At 38.1% G+C, this 17,445-nt stretch overlaps 1 protein-coding gene across 6 annotated transcripts in view; it reads right to left on the reverse strand.

Moving 5' to 3' along the window:
* Positions 1 to 17,445, reverse strand: part of R3HDM2 (R3H domain containing 2) — a 148,271-nt gene that overhangs the window by 124,448 nt on the left and 6,378 nt on the right. For 2 of the 6 annotated variants that reach the window (XM_082350782.1, XM_082350779.1), the window contains exon 2: positions 579 to 698. The exons of the other annotated variants lie outside the window; for them this stretch is intronic. The gene's annotated coding sequence lies outside the window, so the exon portion shown is untranslated. The remainder of the gene's footprint in view (positions 1 to 578; positions 699 to 17,445) is intronic. 6 annotated transcript variants of the gene reach the window in all.

A 17,445-nucleotide genomic window follows, 5' to 3' on the forward strand; every position in this document is an offset into this window, starting at 1 on the left:
CAGCTCACTTCCCCAAGCAACACAGGAAATTGTGTTCTACAGCTCTCTACGGAAGCCCTAAGGGGAAGGAAAGAGGAAAAACCCATGGGCTTAATTCAATGAGAGCAACACGTAGATTTGTCTTTCAGTTTTTTTTACATTTCACCATTTATATAAATCCAGGGTCAGAAAAAAAAAACTTACATTCCACTCTTATGGAATTTTCTTGGTTTATAATAATTTGGGGGGCATTTTTTCCAGTGTCCTCAAAATTTCTTACTATAGCAGCAGCAAAGTCTTACACTTCAAATTGGCAAGTCGGGTAGTAAACATTTCATATTCACTCTGTGTAAAGTCTGTGTCTATTTTAACTTATATTTAAATTAGTTACTCAAAGTACCATTCCATTTATCTGTTATTTCTTATGTTGAGGTCCTACCCAACTCCGTCAACAGATTTTTCTTATTTCATGTAGTTAAGTGTACACTGAATAACTAAGTTTCTCCTCAAAATATCCTACACTAGTCTGAATCTACACATATGCAAAACAATTCTGGTGTCATGAAATTCACCCACAAGTACCCAACTGTAATGCTCACCTGATCTCTAACTCAGATGTATTGCCTCATCCATCCAGGCGAAGTATAATAACTGTACTTATCAAGCATAATTTGAAGAGACACTGGAGAAAGCAGAGTAGATAGCCTCCAGCAATTCACCTAGGAGGGGAAAAAAATTATCCCTTTCACCACCCAGTCTAGGCTCTAACAAGTTTTCAGCAACAGTCAAATAAAATTCTCCGAACAGTTTTGACTTTTCACTGGACTCTGTGTCTTAATTAAGCAGTCTGAGTGACAGTGCAAAAATTAATTTGAAGCTACTTTTCTTCTTCCTTACTCCAAAAAGCCAAATATTGTCTGTCCTGACTATTCAAATCCCCAGAGATTTCAATTCTGCAGGAGCTCTACATGGTTCTAAATTTAGCCAAGTAATAGAAATAGTTGGAAGGCATGCAATTCATTTTAATATCTGCACCTCTATGTTGCCAGGAAGCTAATTTTTAAAGTAGTCTTAGAGCAGTCATCCACATAAAAGAACAAATATATAAGCCATGTAATCAACTGATAGGTTAGTAATTGTGTTAATTAAAATATTACCTATAACTTCTGTAAGTGACCAACATCACCCCTCTGAAAATATATTCTATATTTCTTACACAGGGATAGAGTTTTAAATATTTCAACAAAACATGGGACTTCCCTGGCAGTCCAGTGGTTAAGACTCCGTGCTTCCAACGCAGGGGGCATGGGTTTGATCCCTGGTCGGGGAACTAAGATCCCGCATGCCGTGCGGTGCAGCCAACAACAACAAAAAAAACACGTTAATAGCAAATCACTTTCCCTACGGCTTATTTATGTTTCTACTTCAAAGGAACACATAGATAGGTTTAAGAAGTTTCACCTTCAATGCAAAATGTTTTTGTACACTTTGCCATACAGCACAAATCAGCACAACATTGTAAATCAATACTTCAATAAAAAAAAAAAAAACCAAGGGGGAAAAAAAGTTTTTGTAGAAAGGAATGACATGTCTCATTTCACGTAGAGTCCCAGAGCAGGACATTCTCAAGCTGTTGGACCATAAGTGACCAGGGTGTACCAGATCCCAATTCTAAGGCTAAATCTAGTTTGGATTTTCTAAAACATCAGGCCTCATAAGGAGCCATAAAACCATACTCCAGCATAAATGTTCAATACAATAAACACCCTAATTTCATGTCAGTTTCCTAGACTGCGTTCACAGATCAATGTGTAAAACATATGTGCAGATGAATACAAGATGCAGGTTCAAAGCACAAAGTATAAAAGACCTGGATTAGAACTTTCCCTATCTAAGGAGATTTTAATTCAGAGAGCTGAAAATAACAAAGAGGGAAACAACTCAAGTGACTATACCACAGAAAGAAAAAACCTGGATTACATAAGAGTAAGAAGGATACGAATACTTATTTTCACCTTCACATGTCACCACTAAGTTAGGAGAAGAAAAAACAATACAATGCCAATTTTCTGCACAACATCCCATCTCCTATGGCAAGTCATCAGCACTGCCTATATATAACTCACTTCATTCTGAGAAGTAATTCAATTTAGACACTTTATTATCAAATAATTCTGAGAAGACATAGAAGGGTCTTAGATGTGGAATCCACTCTTATTTTTTGTCCTGGAAATAACTGATCCCATAAAGATAGCAAAGAATAGATAATTAAGAATGAGAAGCAGTTCCCCTTTAAAGGAACCATTCCCCACTAAAGGTATCAGGGTTCCTTGCAGAAGTGACTGATTCCAGGTTTGTAAAGTACAAAGCGAGCCCAAAATACCTTGTTGTGCCAGGATGTAAGGAAGTCCTCAAAACTTGACTGGGACAAGTCAAAAAGACATAGGGGGACTTCCCTGGTGGTGCAGTGGTTGAGAGTCTGCCTGCCAGTGCAGGGGACACGGGTTCTAGCCCTGGTGCGGGAAGATCCCACATGCCACGGAGCAGCTAAGCCCGTGCACCACAACTACTGAGCCTGCACTCTAGAGCCCTCGCGCTACAACTACTTAAGCCCGCAACAAGGGAAGCAGCCACCACAATGAGAAGCCCGTGCACCACAACGAAAAGTAGCCCTGCGTGCAGCAACAAAGACCCAATACAGCCAAAATTAATTAAATAAATAAATATATTAAAAAAAAAAAAAAAAAGACATAGGAGTTAGTTTGAAGGGGCTCCCACTGACCAAAGTGACGACAATTGTTGCATGTATAATACTAAGTATTGTCAGTATTTTTTTAAGTGCTTTTCCTTATTGAAAAAAAAAAATGGAAAAGAACAAAAATACACATACACACAAACTCCAAAGCTCTGAAATTAAGCATTAACAAACCAGGTTCATGATATATGATCAGTATCCAAAAACCCGACTATAAACAATGCCAAGCAGTGCTCCTCAGTATTATTTTTACAACTGTTAGTCATGTTAAGCATCAAGAAAAAGAAAACACATCATTGCACATTACAGCCAACCCCCCCGCAAAAAAGGCTAAAATTTTGACACTAGAGAATTGAATAATGTTTGATGCTATACCACAAACAGCTTCTGATGTATATCCAATGTGAAAAAGTCTTTACACATATATGACATATTTTTTATATTGATAAAGGATTGTAACATATTGAAATTTTTAAAATACCAAATCTATAGTGATCCTCAAAAACAAAAAACGGGAGAAATAAAGTTCTTCTTTGTAGAATAACGCCAACTAGTAAATGTAGAAGGAATGACAGACTCAACATTTTGCAACCACCAATGTAATAACTAATTCAGACAAGGATCATCAACGAATGTTACCACCACTGGGCAAAATGCAGAGGAAAAGAAGAGTCATTCCATCTTAACAGTATCATCCCACAGATTGTTTCTTAATTACAAAGGGAAAAAGGCACCTTTACAAAGAAGAAATGTAGCCTATATCAACTTATCTAAGTGACCAAACTTATATCACAATAAGCACACAATACCTAAATAGTATTCTTGCCAAAAATATTTAATCTGAACCTAATCATGACAAATCCAAATTGTGAAATATTCTTCAACACAACTGGCCTGAACTCTTCAAAAATATCAATGACACGAAAAACAAAAATAGAAAGAACTGCTCTGAATTAAAAGGCTAAAACAATATGAAAATTAAATGTAATTCATGATACTTGAATAAGTCCAGGATTGGAAGGACAGCTATAAAGCAATATCTCAATTATTGAGATGATGGAGGAAATTTGATTATAGACTATAAATAATTATATATCACTGTAAAATATTTAAATGTGATAATGAGTTTGATAACAGTATTATACTAATATAGGAAAATACCTTGTTCTTAGGTGATATATACTTAACAAATTCTGGGTGAAGATTCCTGATGTGTGTAATTTCCTAATACAAATTCCTAATACACAATAAAAAATAATGTATATATGTATAGGGAGGGAAGGGAGAGAGGTGGAAAGTGAGGGAGAGAGGGGGAAAGTGAGAGAGAGAGGTGGAAAGAGAGAGAGAGAACGAGAGAGAGGGAGGGAAGGGGTAAAGAAAGAGTGTAAGAGCATAAATGTGACAAAATATTCAATAAATATTAGGTAAAAGTCATATTGATGCTCATTGTATCACTCTTTCAACTTTTCTATAGGTTTGGAATTCTTCTACATAAAAACATGGGCGTGAAAAATAACAAGCAGCAACATTAACCCAAGCTCTTGGCTATCCAGTATAAATTTTGCTGTGTCCTAAAAGCAATTCCAGGTGATGATTACAAGTGCAGACTTCAGCATGAAACCGGGTTATGTTCTGGCTGCATGATGATGGACAAATAACCTAACCTAACCTCTCTGCAATGGTCTGAATGTGTCCTCTCAAAATTTATATGTTGAATCCTAACCCCCAAACATGATATTAAGAGGTGAGGCCTTTGGGGTGGTTAAGTCATGAGCTTACTGCCTTATAAAAAAGGTTCCAGAGAGATTCCTAGCTCCTTTCACCATGTGAGGACACAGTAAGATGCTGGCTATTAACCAGGACAAGGGCCCTCAGCAGAATCTGACCATAGCTGATCTTGGACTATTCAGCTTCCAGAACTGTGAGAAATAAATTTTTGTTGATGAGCCACCCAGTATTTTGTTATAGCAGTCTGAACAGATTAAGTCACTCCCTAAACCTCAACTGTAAATAGGGATAATACAGTACTACTCCATAGGGACTATCTTCTGAGGATTAAATGATCTAATATGTCCTATTATTATACTTCTGTGATATCACATTCTTTGTTCACTTAACTGCCCTGTAAGTACATGGGGAGACTGGACCAATTCTTAGCCTTTCTCTGACTTGGCAACTAGCTTATAAGCTATAATAACTTTATTAAAATTTTGTGAATTGCCAAATATATCCAAATTCAAATAAAAGAATTAAAATGCATTCCATCTAAGGACCAATAAAAATAAATCCACCATTAGCACAAATGACAGAGCTAACATACTCTAAAGTACCTGTCAAAGCAGTAGCTTTTCACAGCTTACATTTGCTCCTTCCTCAAAATAATACAGGGTCACCTGTCACGAACAGACACAGGCTGCCTTGGTCCCAAAAATGTCAATCTTTACATTAAAATCCAATGCCCTCAGGCCAGAAGTGCCTCTTACATTCTGGAATTTCCTGGGGCTTCATGTCAGCTCTCTTATCACTCTGTAAGTTTGCCCTGCATGATCCCATTTCCTATCATGGACTGAACACCCTTCATGTACAGAGTACTCCAAAAACCTAAATACCCCTGCTTCTCTGTAGAGCTCCAGATTCATTTAGACAACTAGCTGCTATACATTTTCCAAAAGTGAACTTTACCAACACTCCTCTAAGCCGAAACCTGCATCCCCCTTTTTTAGTGATATAATTGACATATCTTAGCTACAGGTATACAACATGATTCAATGCATGTATATACTGTGAAATAATCACAAGTCTAATTAACATCCATCACCAGACATATTCACAATTTTTTCCTTGTAATAAGAATGTCTAAGATCTTCTCTGCTAGAACTTTCAAATATACAATACAGTATTTACTATAGTCTCCATGCTGTACATTTCATCCCCAAGACTTATTTATATATATGTGTGTGTGTATAAACATATATATGTAACTGGAAATTTGTACCCTTTTGTCCACCTTCACCCATTTCAGCCATCCCCCACTCCCTGCCTTTGGCCACCACCAATCTGTTCTCTGTAGCTGTGAGATTCCACATTAAGTGAGCTCATACAGTATTTGTTCTTCTCTGACTTATTTCACTTAGCATAATGCCCTTAAGGTGCATCTATCTAATCTATCTATACTGTCACAAATAGCAGGAGTTCCTTCTTTTTCCTGTATGCGTGTGTGTGTGTGTGTGTGTGTGTGTGTGTGTGTCTGTATACAGCCATATTTTCTTTATCCATTAATTCGTTGCTGGACACCTAGGTTGTTTCCATGTCTTAGCTACTGGGAACAATGCTGCAATGACATCAGGGTGCAGGTATCTCTTCAAGATAATGATTTCATTTTCTTCAAATATATATCCAGAAGTAGGACTGCTGGGTCACATGGTAGTTCTATTTTTTAATTTCTTGAGGAACCTCCATACTGCTTTCCTTAGTGGCTATCCCAATTTACATTCTCACCAACAGTGCACTAGGGTTCCCTTTTCTCCACATTGTCACCAACACTATCGCTTATCTTTTTGATAATAGCCATTCTAACAGGTGTAAGCTAACATCTCATTGAAGTTTTGATTTGCATTGTCCTGATGATTAGTGATGATGAGCACATTTCCATGTACCTGTTAGCCATCTGTATATCTTTTTTGGAAAAATGTCTATTCAGTTCCTCTATCCATTTTTTAATCAGATTGGTTTTTTTCCTATTGAGTTGCATGAGTTCTTTATACATTTCAGGTATCAACCCTTTTTCAAATAAATGATTTTTTGGAAGTACAGTTTATGTACAATATTATGTAAGTTACAGATGTACAATATAGTGATTCATAATTTTTCAAGGTTATACTCCATTTAGCTATTATAAAATATTGGCTATATTCCGTGTTGTACCATATATCCTTGTAGCTTTTTTTATATATAATAGTTTGCACCTCTTTCGAATATATGATTAGTAAACATTTTCTCCCATATAGTAGGCTTTTTCATTTTGTTGATGGTTTCCCTTGCTGTGCAGAGATTTTTAGTTTGATATAGTCCCACTTATTCATTTGTGCTTTCGCTGTCTTTGCTTTTGGTGTCAAATCCAAAGAATCCCCAAGACTGATGTCAAGGAGCTTACTCCCTATGTTTCTTTCTACAAGTTTTATGGTTTTAGGTCTTATGTTCAAGCTTTTAATCCATTTTGAGCCATTTTTTGTGTCTGGTGTAATATAGTAGTCCAGTTTTCCCAACACCATTCATTGAAGAGATTATCCTTTGCCTATTGTTTGTTCTTGGCTCCTCTGTCATAAATTAACTGACCATGTGTGCATGGGTTTATTTCTGGGCTCTCTATTCTGTTCCATTAATCTATGTATCTGTTTCTATGCCAATACCATACTGTTCTGATTACTATGGCTTTGTAATATAGTTTGAAATCAGGAAGTATCATACCTTCAGTTTTGTTCTTCTTTCTCAAGATTTCTTTGGCTATTTGGTGTCTTTTGTGGTTCCACACAAATTTTAGGATTGTTTGTTCCCTGTGAAAAATGCGACTGGAATTTTGATAGTGATTGCATTGAATCTGTAGATTGCTTTGGGTGGTATGGACATTTTAACAATATTAATTCTTCCAATCCATGAGCAGAGAGTATCTTTCCACTTATTTGTGTCTTCTTCAATTCCTTTCACTGATGTCTTATAGTTTTCAGTGTACATGTCTTTCACCTCCTTGGTTAAACTTATTCCTAGGTATTTTATTCTTTATGCTACAATCGCAAGTGGAATTATTTTTTAAATTTCTCTTTTTGATAGTGATTAATGTATAAAAACACAACTGTATATTGATTTTATATCCTGCAACTTTACTGAATTCATTCATTAGTTCTAACAGTTTTTGGTGTAGTGTTTAGGATCTTCTATATATAATATCATGTCATGTCATCTGCAAATCTTCTTCCTTTCTGATCTGAATGCCTCATTTCTTTTTTTGCCCAACTGCAGTGACTAGGACTACCAAAATTATGTTGAATAAAAGTGGCAAGGAAAAGCTTTCAGCTTCAGTTGAGTTTAATGTTAGATGAGGGCTTGTAACATATGGCTTTTATGGTGTTGAGGTACATTCCTTCTATACCCACTTTCGTTGAGTTTGTTTGTAATGCTTTTTCTGCACCATTGAGATGACCATATGATTTTTATCCCTCATTTTGTTAATGGGGTGTATCACACTGATTGACCTGCAGATGTTGAACCACCCTTGCATCCCTGAAATAAATCCCACTTGATTATGGTGTATGATCCGTTTAATGTATTGTTGAATTCAGTTTGCTAATATTTTGTTGAGGATTTTTGCATGTATATTCATCAGGGATACTGGCCTGTAATTTTCTTTACTTGTAGTGTGTCCTTGTCTGGTTTTTGTATCAAGGTTATGCTAGCCTCATAAAATGAATCTGGAGTTTGAGAAGGATTGGTATTAGTTCTTCTTTAAATGTTTGGTAGAATTCACCAGTGAAGCCACCTGGCCCTGGACTTTTGTCTGTTGGAAGGTTTTTGATTACTGATTCAATCTCTTTACTAGTACAGGCATACCTTGGAGATATTGCAGGATCAGTTCCAGACCACTGTAATAAAGCAAATATCGAAACAAAGCAAGTCACAAATTTTTTGGCTTCCCAGTGCATATGAAAGTTATGTTTAGACTATATTGTAGTCTATTAAGTGTGAAATAGCATTATGTCTGAAAAAAACAATGTACATACCTTAATTTTAAAATATTTTATTGCTAAAAAATGCCAAAACAACATAATAGTAACATGGAAGATCACTGATCACAGATCACTGTAACAAAAAGTAATGAAGAAATTTGAAAAATTACAAGAATTACCAAAACGTGACACGGAGACACAAAGTAAGCAAATGCTGTTAGAAAAATAGGGCTGATAGACTTGATCAATGCAGGGTTGCCACAAACCTTCAATTTGTAAGAATCACAGCATCTGTGAAGTGCAATAAAGCCAAGCTCAGTAAAATGAGGTATGCTTCTAATGGGATTCCTCAGATTTTCTATTTCTTCATGACTTAGTCCTGGTAGGTTGTATGTTTCTAGGAATTTATCCATTTCTTCTAGGCTGTCCAAGTTGTTGGCATATAATTGTTCACAGTAGTCTCTTGAGGTACCAGGTGTTAACATCTCCTCTTTCATTTCTGATTTTATTTGAGTCCTCTCTTTTCCTTGGTGAGTCTAGCTACAGGTTTGTCTATTTTATCTTTTTTAAAAAAAATAAAAACTAGCTCCTAGTTCCACTGTTCTTTTCTATTGTTTCTCTATTTTATTTATTTCTACTCTGATATTTATTTTCTTCCTTCTACTTACATTAGGTTTAGCTTGTTCTTCTTTTTCTAGTTCCTGGAGGTGTAAAGTTAGGTTATTTGAAATCTTTCTCATTTCTTAATGTAGGCATTTGTCACTATGAACTTCCCTTTTAGAATTACTTTCGCTGCATCCCATAGGTTTTGTATTTAGTATATTGTATTTCCATTTTCATTCGTCTCTGGGTATTTTTTATTTTCTCTTTTTATTTCTTCTTTGACCTGTTGATTATTCAGTAGCATATGTTTAAGCTCTACATGTTTATGAATTTTCCAGTTTTCCTCTTATCATTGATTTCTAGTTTCACACCACTGTGGTCAGAAAAGATTCTTGACATGATTCGATCTTCTTAAATGTATTAAGACTTGTTTCATGCTTGACATATACTCTATCTTGGAGAATATTCCATGTGCACTTGAGAAGAATGTGTATTCTGTTACTTTTGGATGGAATGTTCTATACATGTGTGTTAAGTCTATCTGGTCTAACTTGTCATTTAAGGCCAATGTTTCCTTACTGATTTTCTGTCTGCATGATTTATCCATTGATGAAAGTGGGGAATTAAGGTCCCCTATTATTGTATTGCTGTCTATTTCTCCCTTTAGGTCGGTTAATATTTACTTTAAGCGCTCCTAAAACCTGCCCCCTTTCTTATCTCTGTTAGTAACACCACCCAGTCACCCAAAACAGAAACTGAGAGTCACCTATTCACAATTACTTCCCTCACCTCTCATATTTAGCCAATTTCCAAACTCTGGCACCATCTCCTGGATCCACTTGATCTTCTCAGCTCCTGTCCTCTCTTCTCCACTCCCATCACTGATAGGCAGAGAATTTAGTTAATGGGACAAGACGCCCAGAGTTCTTTTTTGCCTCCAGCAGAGCAATTGGCTATGTCCACGATGATTGCTCTGTTGGCCTATCAGCCTTTATCCCTGAATAACTAAAATCTCTAACCTATCCTTGATGAACACGTAGTGTGAGTGAGAAATAAACCATTGTTTCAAGCTATTAAGATTTGGGGGTTGTTTCTTACCCATCATACCCATCTCTATCCTGATTTCAACATCTTCTGCACTACTACAACAGCCCCCTAACAAGTGTCTCTCCCTCCACTCTAAATCCCCTGTATTTTTCCAAAGTGCTACCAGAGTTACCTTTATAAAACAATCATTCCATTTCTCTGATGAAAATCTTCAGAGGTTCCTTTTTGCCTCAAAACATTCCAAAGTCCTTAATATACCTCTTAAAGCCTATCGCAAAATTAGGCTCTATATACATTCTCTCCAGCCATTCAAAATAATGCTACCTCTCCATACATACCATAGTTTTTAATACTCCTGAGTCTTTGCCCAGGCTAGTCTATCTGCTTGAAATGCATTCCCACCCTATACCACCCCACCCTACCTCTGTCTGCCTAGCCAAACAAACCACTTGGCAACTGTCCCTCCCATTTTCTCAACAGCTATTCAAATTTCTGTCTCTTCTCAAGGACCCTATTTTGCCAATGCTCTTTATTGGAACACACTAGCCCCCTAACCCAAAAGGATAAGTCTCCTAGATCACAAGGAATATCAGGGCTTTAAGGTAGGAGCTCCCTCAAATTCCTTTGTTCAGTTACCAAACACTTGTCCCCACCCCTTCTTGACCTTTTCCTCTATCTTAATAAAGGAAAGAATTTCACTCCATTATCACCACTCTCTAATGTCTTTTGCTAATTCCCCGAACATATAAATAAGCTCAAGTCTCTCATCTTAAAAAACTCTTCCTTGGGACTTCTCTGGCGGTCCAGTGATTAAGACTCTGCGCTTCCAATGCAGGGGACACGGGTTTGATCCCTGGTCCGGGAAGATCCCACATGCCGCGGAGCAACTAAGCCTGTGCGCCCCAACTACTGAGCCTGAGCTCTAGAGCCCACAAGCCACAACTACTGAGCACGTGCGCCCTAGAGTCTGTGCACCGCAACTACTGAGCCTGCGCGTCACAACTACTAAAGCCCGTGCGCCTACAGCCCGTGTTCCGCAACAAGAGAAGCCACCACAACGAAGAGTAGCCCCTGCTCGCCACAACTAGAGAAAGCCCATGCGTAGCAACATAGACCCAAAACAGCCATAAATTAATTAATTTTTAAAAATTCAATATATTAAAAAAAAAAGCCCCTACCTACCTTTCTAGCCTTTTCTATAAATAATTCCCACAAACATCCCATGTGTAGGCATATCCTGTCCTTGAAGTTTGTCAAAGGCATCATGCTGCTCTGCTCTACACCTCCACCGTTTATGTAGGTAGTTCCTCCCCTACAGGTAGCTCTCTTCCTTATACCTGTCTACCTGGTTAACTCTTGTTGGCCCTTCAAGATTCATAACCCCCTGACAGAAAGTCTTTCCAGATCTCCATTGTACTTCCAAAGCACTTTGTGCATTCCTCTAGCTCAGAGTTCATCAGCCTGCAGTATCCTGACTGACTTCTCTAAGTTCTTTGAAGGTAAGGATTATGTCTTGTTTTTTTACACCCCCAGCACCTAATACTTCGCAACTATTCATATGCTAGTTGAATTAATGAATCCACTGAGACTCAATTCAAACTTCACCTTCTCTGAAAAGTTGAATCTGAAACTGTTATTTAGAATTAAGCATTCTTCCTCCTGCTTTCATATTACATTTTATTACCACCTTGTAACACTCATAACCTTGTAATTTATTTACTCTTTTGTAATCTATAAAAATAAAACACGAGCTCCTTGACAATAGGGACAATGTCGCATCTACCTTGGTATCTTTAGCATATAACACAATATCTAACCAAGAAACGGGCACCTATTAAATGTTTGAGTAAATGAGTAAGTTGCTCTTTCCATAAATTTTCTTGAGGTATTACCTGCCTTGAAGATCACTTTCTATTGTAAAAATGGAGAAGAAAGAGAAACTAAGAGAAGACCTTCTAACAAAGAACTGTCCTGGAAAGAAAACATATAGGTGATGTTTATTTTAACAAAGACTAATAATAAACTGAGTTTCTCTGATTTCTAAGCTAGTACTATATGACAGGCTCATAGTGCACCAAAGCAAAAGCTGGGTTGGTAAGATGAAACAGTGGCAAGTGAATGCCTGTAATTCTTAATTGAAAATCTATAATCTTTTCAGAGGGCCTCAGGTGGCAGACTGCGTGTGTGCGTTTGTGCGTATGGCTAAATTTGTGTCCCCTACTGCGGGAAATGAGCAAAGCACAAGTCAACAATAAAGGACAGGACAGAACAGAGAGAACAGAAGAGACTCATGGCCTAAAACACATTATGGATCTGAACAGATCCTATAGCTGAATCCAGTCAGACTGCTAAACTGAAAAGACAATGGCTATTTCCCAACCTATAAGAAACTAATAGGCAGAAAAACATTTATGAAAGCAATGTTAATTCCAAAGAGAAAAAGGAAAAAAAAGAGAAAAATAAAGCACACAGAAATAAAGCACCATTTTATCTCTGCCAATATAACTTCAATGCTGTTCTGTTACCTAACAGCACTAGAGAACATTATTTAGAGACTAGTAATTTGATCATGTTTAATATAGACAGTCCTTCTGTGAGGTAGGCTATGCTTGCTGACTGTGGCCACCAAACAGATGTAAATACATCCCAGCTACATGGAAAGTGTGCTCATTAATATCTGTAGATACCTTTTTGTCTCTCTTCTGTATTATCTACTAACTACAGGTGAAGTAAAATACTGAAGCTCGCCTAAGAATTCATTAAGCGCAGCTTCAATCTCAAGTGTTTACATTTTAAATGAGTAAATGTATCAGGAAGTATTACTGTATTTAACCTTGAGATATCTCCAAAAGTCAATTTTCCTGTACCCTAAAAGGAAACAGACCAACAACTCCATTTTACATATAAAGACACTGATTCAGCAGAGTTCATGAGGGTAAACTCAGCACAGCCTCAGAGAACTTCAAACAGGGTTAAAAATTCAAGTCTCAAGCACTGGCTCTGATTTTACTCCCTCACAAAGCCTACACAGAAACTAAACAGGTTTGATTCCTTTCAGTAGTCCTATCTTATCAGTCAATCACACTTAATTTTTCAGCCATCACACTCATTCAGTTAAAAAGAAAGAAAAAATATTTCTGCACTATCATATAGGGAAAATACTCCAAGCGCAAACCCTCTTCGTCTTCCTCTTCTTTTCTGTCAAAAATACTGCTAAGGCAACTAAGCCATGTGCCACAACTACTGAGCCTGCGCTCTAAAGCCCGTGAGCTACAACTACTGAGCCCGAGTGCCACAACTACTGAAGCCCACGCGCCTAGAGCCCGTGCTCCGCAACAAGAGAAGCCAGCGCACCACAACATAGAGTAGCCCCCGCTCGCCGCAACTAGAGAAAGCCCGCGTGCAGAAAGGAAGACCCAATGCAGCCATAAATAAAAAATTTTTTTTTAAATTAAAAAAAAATACTGCTAGGACAGAGAGTAAAACACAAAGAATAAATTTTAAACCAAATAACTCTGAAGGGAAAATAAGGAGAACTGGAAAGGGGGATAACTAATTTAAGGCTGAAGATACCATGATAAAGGTAAAACTTTGGTAGTACAGGCACAACTTAGTTCAGGATTTCAGTTGTTGGCCTTAGTATAGGGCAAAAACTTAGTTCAGGATTTCAGTTGTTGGCTTTAGTATAGCTCTGCCCCAAATCAAGACTCTAACAATGATCTCTCTTGGGTACAGTGTTAGCTAGGAGGGGCAAAACAACTGGCAAAGGGAATTCCCTGGTGGTCCAATTGTTAGGGCTCTGTGCTTCCACTGCAGGGTGCACGGGTTCAATCCCTAGTCGGGGAACTAAGATCCCGCGTGATGCGCCCAAAAAAAAAAAAAACTGACAAAATCACAATCTAGACACAGACCTCTAGAACATATGCCTCAAATTATCTAATTATTTTTCTTTCCTTCTCTTTTCCTTACAGCTAGTAGAGGAATAAGACAAAAATCACATGCTCTAGAGCTCTTCTGGCACTGGAGAGATCACGATCCTAGCAAATTTAACTTCAGTGTGAGCAGAAAACTTAGAATGGAATGTACAGAGGTAAACATGGTAAAGACAAAGAGGAACCCAGCTTTGTGGAAACTGGTCCAAGAGAGGCAGACAAAATGAGAGTTTTGGGGATGCCCTGAAGGGTTCCAGAACATTACACCTAAACGAAGGAAGGTTTCTGTGGTTTTCCGGTGGAGAGGTGTCCAGCTGAAACAATGGTATACCCCAGGGCAGCAAGGTGTGACAACAGGGAAGGTGAAAGAACAAGTAATTCATCTGTAGCTGAAGCCTAACCCTGAAAGCAAAGGGAAAACAGCAAAATGTAAGGCAGGTGAGATAAAGCAGCCAGATTTTAAAACTATATATGGGCTTCCCTGGTGGCACAGTGGTTAAGAATCTGCCTGCCAATGCAGGGGACACAGGTTCGAGCCCTGGTCCGAGAAGATCCCACATGCCGCAGAGCAACAAAGCCCGTGCACCGCAACTACTGAGCCTGCGCTCTAGAGCCCGCGAGCCACAACTACTGAGTTCACGTGCCACAACTGAAGCCCGCGTACCTAGAACCCGTGCTCCACAAGAGAAGACACCACAGTGAGAAGCCCACGCACCGCAACGAAGAGTAGGCCCTGCTCGCCGCAACCAGAGAAAGCCCACACACAGCAATGAAGACCCAACGCAGCCAAAAATAAAAAAATACATAAAATAAATAAATTTAAAAAAAAAAAGAAAAAGATTCAAGAGAAACTGCAGAGATAAGAGGCTACTTAACTTATGATTACTGGATATTAAAGAGTAAGAAGGATTCAAGTATGACATCCAGGTTTCTGGCTTATGCAACTAGGTAGTATGATTCAAAGAAAAAAGAACTCAGAAAGAACAGATTTCCATGGAAAAATTATTCCTGCTGTGGGCATGTTGAGTCTGAGGTGCTGTGTAACAGTCAAATGGAGATGTTCAAGAGACCACTGAATAAATGAGCCTAGAGCTCAGGTAAGAGATCAGAACTGGAGACAGAGACTCACAAATTGCCAGCTTATAACAGATGCCAAGTGAAGCCATCAGGGTGGATGAGACTGACAAATAGAACAATGTTCTTCTAAATGTCATCCAAGACAACTGACCAGAGACATCACAAACACCTGGAATGTTTGTTAAAATACAAACTCCTGGGCTCCATCCCAAGCCTACTAAGTCAAAAATCTCTGGGGATAAGCCCAGGAACACACATTTCATTCATTCATTCCATAAATGTGTATTGAGGGACTATTCTAGGCATTAGGAATATAACAGATATAAAATAAACAAGGTCCCTGTCCCATAGGTTTTGGGTTCTAGGCATGGCCAGACTACAGGCAAGAAAACAAACAAGATAACTTAAGATAGTGTTAAGTGCTATGGAGAAAATAAAACAGAGAAATTTAGTGAAGCAATAGTAAGAACAGGAAAGTGTGGTACAAGGTAAGTCAGAGCAGCTGGCAGAGGCGAGATCATGAAGGCTTTTGTAAGCCACATTCTTAAATTCTCCAAGAGATGCTTATGCCTTTAAGGTTTAAGAATCAGAAGTAAAAGGGGAGAATACGACAGTCACCTTACGGAAAACACATATTTAAGGGATGAGCAGGAGAAAAAGAGCCAGGAATGCAAGTGGAAAAGAAAGTAGTATCACTGAAACATTTCAAGAAAGAGAAGGGTCAATATGACAAACACGCCAGAAAACCTGAATTAAGATAAGGATGAAAAGGAGTCCGTTAGATTAACAAGGCCCACCATGTTCTTCCCATTGATTTTGATGGATGCTGGGAGCTGCTCCACCAATAGTATTAGAAACACTAAGTGACCACTTCTCGTAGATGTGTATATTCACCTGTTACCCATCCATAGCACATTGTTTCCTAGAAGTTATCAGCTGGTTACTAGTCCTAGATCTTCTTCTTCCCTTCTCCCACAGAATCAAAAAGGAGAAAATATAATTTGTGAGTATAGGGAGAAAAAATGTATTTCAAATGTATCCCTTATTCAGTTTGGATTGTCACTGCCTTGATTACTTTCCTCCTAGTTCTGTTATAAAGCTTACACAAGTCTGAACCACCCTTCTCCAAGGAAGTATTCCCCATAATGCTGCTCCTGTGCCAAAACCACGCACAAATTCTTACAACCGGCACATCCAACAAAAACACAGCCCCCACAAAAATATGAACTGCATACCTGGAAAATCTAGTCTTTTAATATGAATGTTGACCACTTTAAGGTCCGATCAGCTTTTAAGAAAGAGAAAAGTGCTTTGCAGATATGAAATATGGTTTTGATCATTATTAACAATAAACACTGAGGCACAAATGTTGTTATCAACATGAAATATACCAAAAACATCCATACATGGAAGATAACGAATCAAGTGGCAAAGGAAACTAGCTAATAATGTTAAAAGTCTATCTTTATTCTGTACACTAGACAAGAATTGTATGGAAGACTAATAGTGGGAGCAAAATTACCTCCAAAAGATCAAGATAGCACTTGACTAGTCTGCAAACCAGCTTTTTCTCTTTCTTTTCCCACTACAGACTCACAACCAATAAATATCAATTAGAAATAAACTATTTTTTTAAACTTAGAAGGTTTTGCATAGCACAGGAAACTGTAAACAAAACAGACAACCCTCAGAATGGGAGAAAATATTTGCAAATGAGGAAACCAACAAGGGATTAATCTCCAAAATATGTAAACAGCCATGCAGCTCAATATCGAAAAAACAAACAACTCAATCAAAAAACAGGCAGAAGAGGGACTTCCCTGGTGGCACAGAGGTTAAGAATCCGCCTGCCAATGCAGGGGACACGGGTTCGAGCCCTGGTCCGGGAAGATTCCCACATGCCACGGAGCAACTAAGCCCATGCGCCACAACTACTGAGCCTGTGCTCTAGAGCCCGCGAGCCACAACTACTGAGACCGCTCGCCTAGAGCCCATGCTCTGCAACAAGAGAAGGCACTGCAATGAGAAGCCCACACACCGCAACTAAGAGTAGCCCTCACCCGCCGCAACTAAAGAAAGCCCACGCGCAGCAACAAAGACCCAACACAGCCAAAAATAAATAATAAATTAATTTTTTTAAAAATGGGCAGAAGATCTAAACAGACATTTCTCCAAAGAAGACATACAGATGGCTAAAAAGAACATGAAAAGATGCTCAACATCATCTAATTATTAGAGAAATGCAAATCAAAACTACAATGAAGTATCACCTCATACCGGTCAGAGTGGCCATCATCAAAAAATCTACAAACAAAAAATGATGGAGAGGGTG

Source organism: Balaenoptera borealis, assembly GCF_965194805.1.
Source record: "Balaenoptera borealis genome assembly, chromosome: 13".
Taxonomy (NCBI): domain Eukaryota; kingdom Metazoa; phylum Chordata; class Mammalia; order Artiodactyla; family Balaenopteridae; genus Balaenoptera; species Balaenoptera borealis.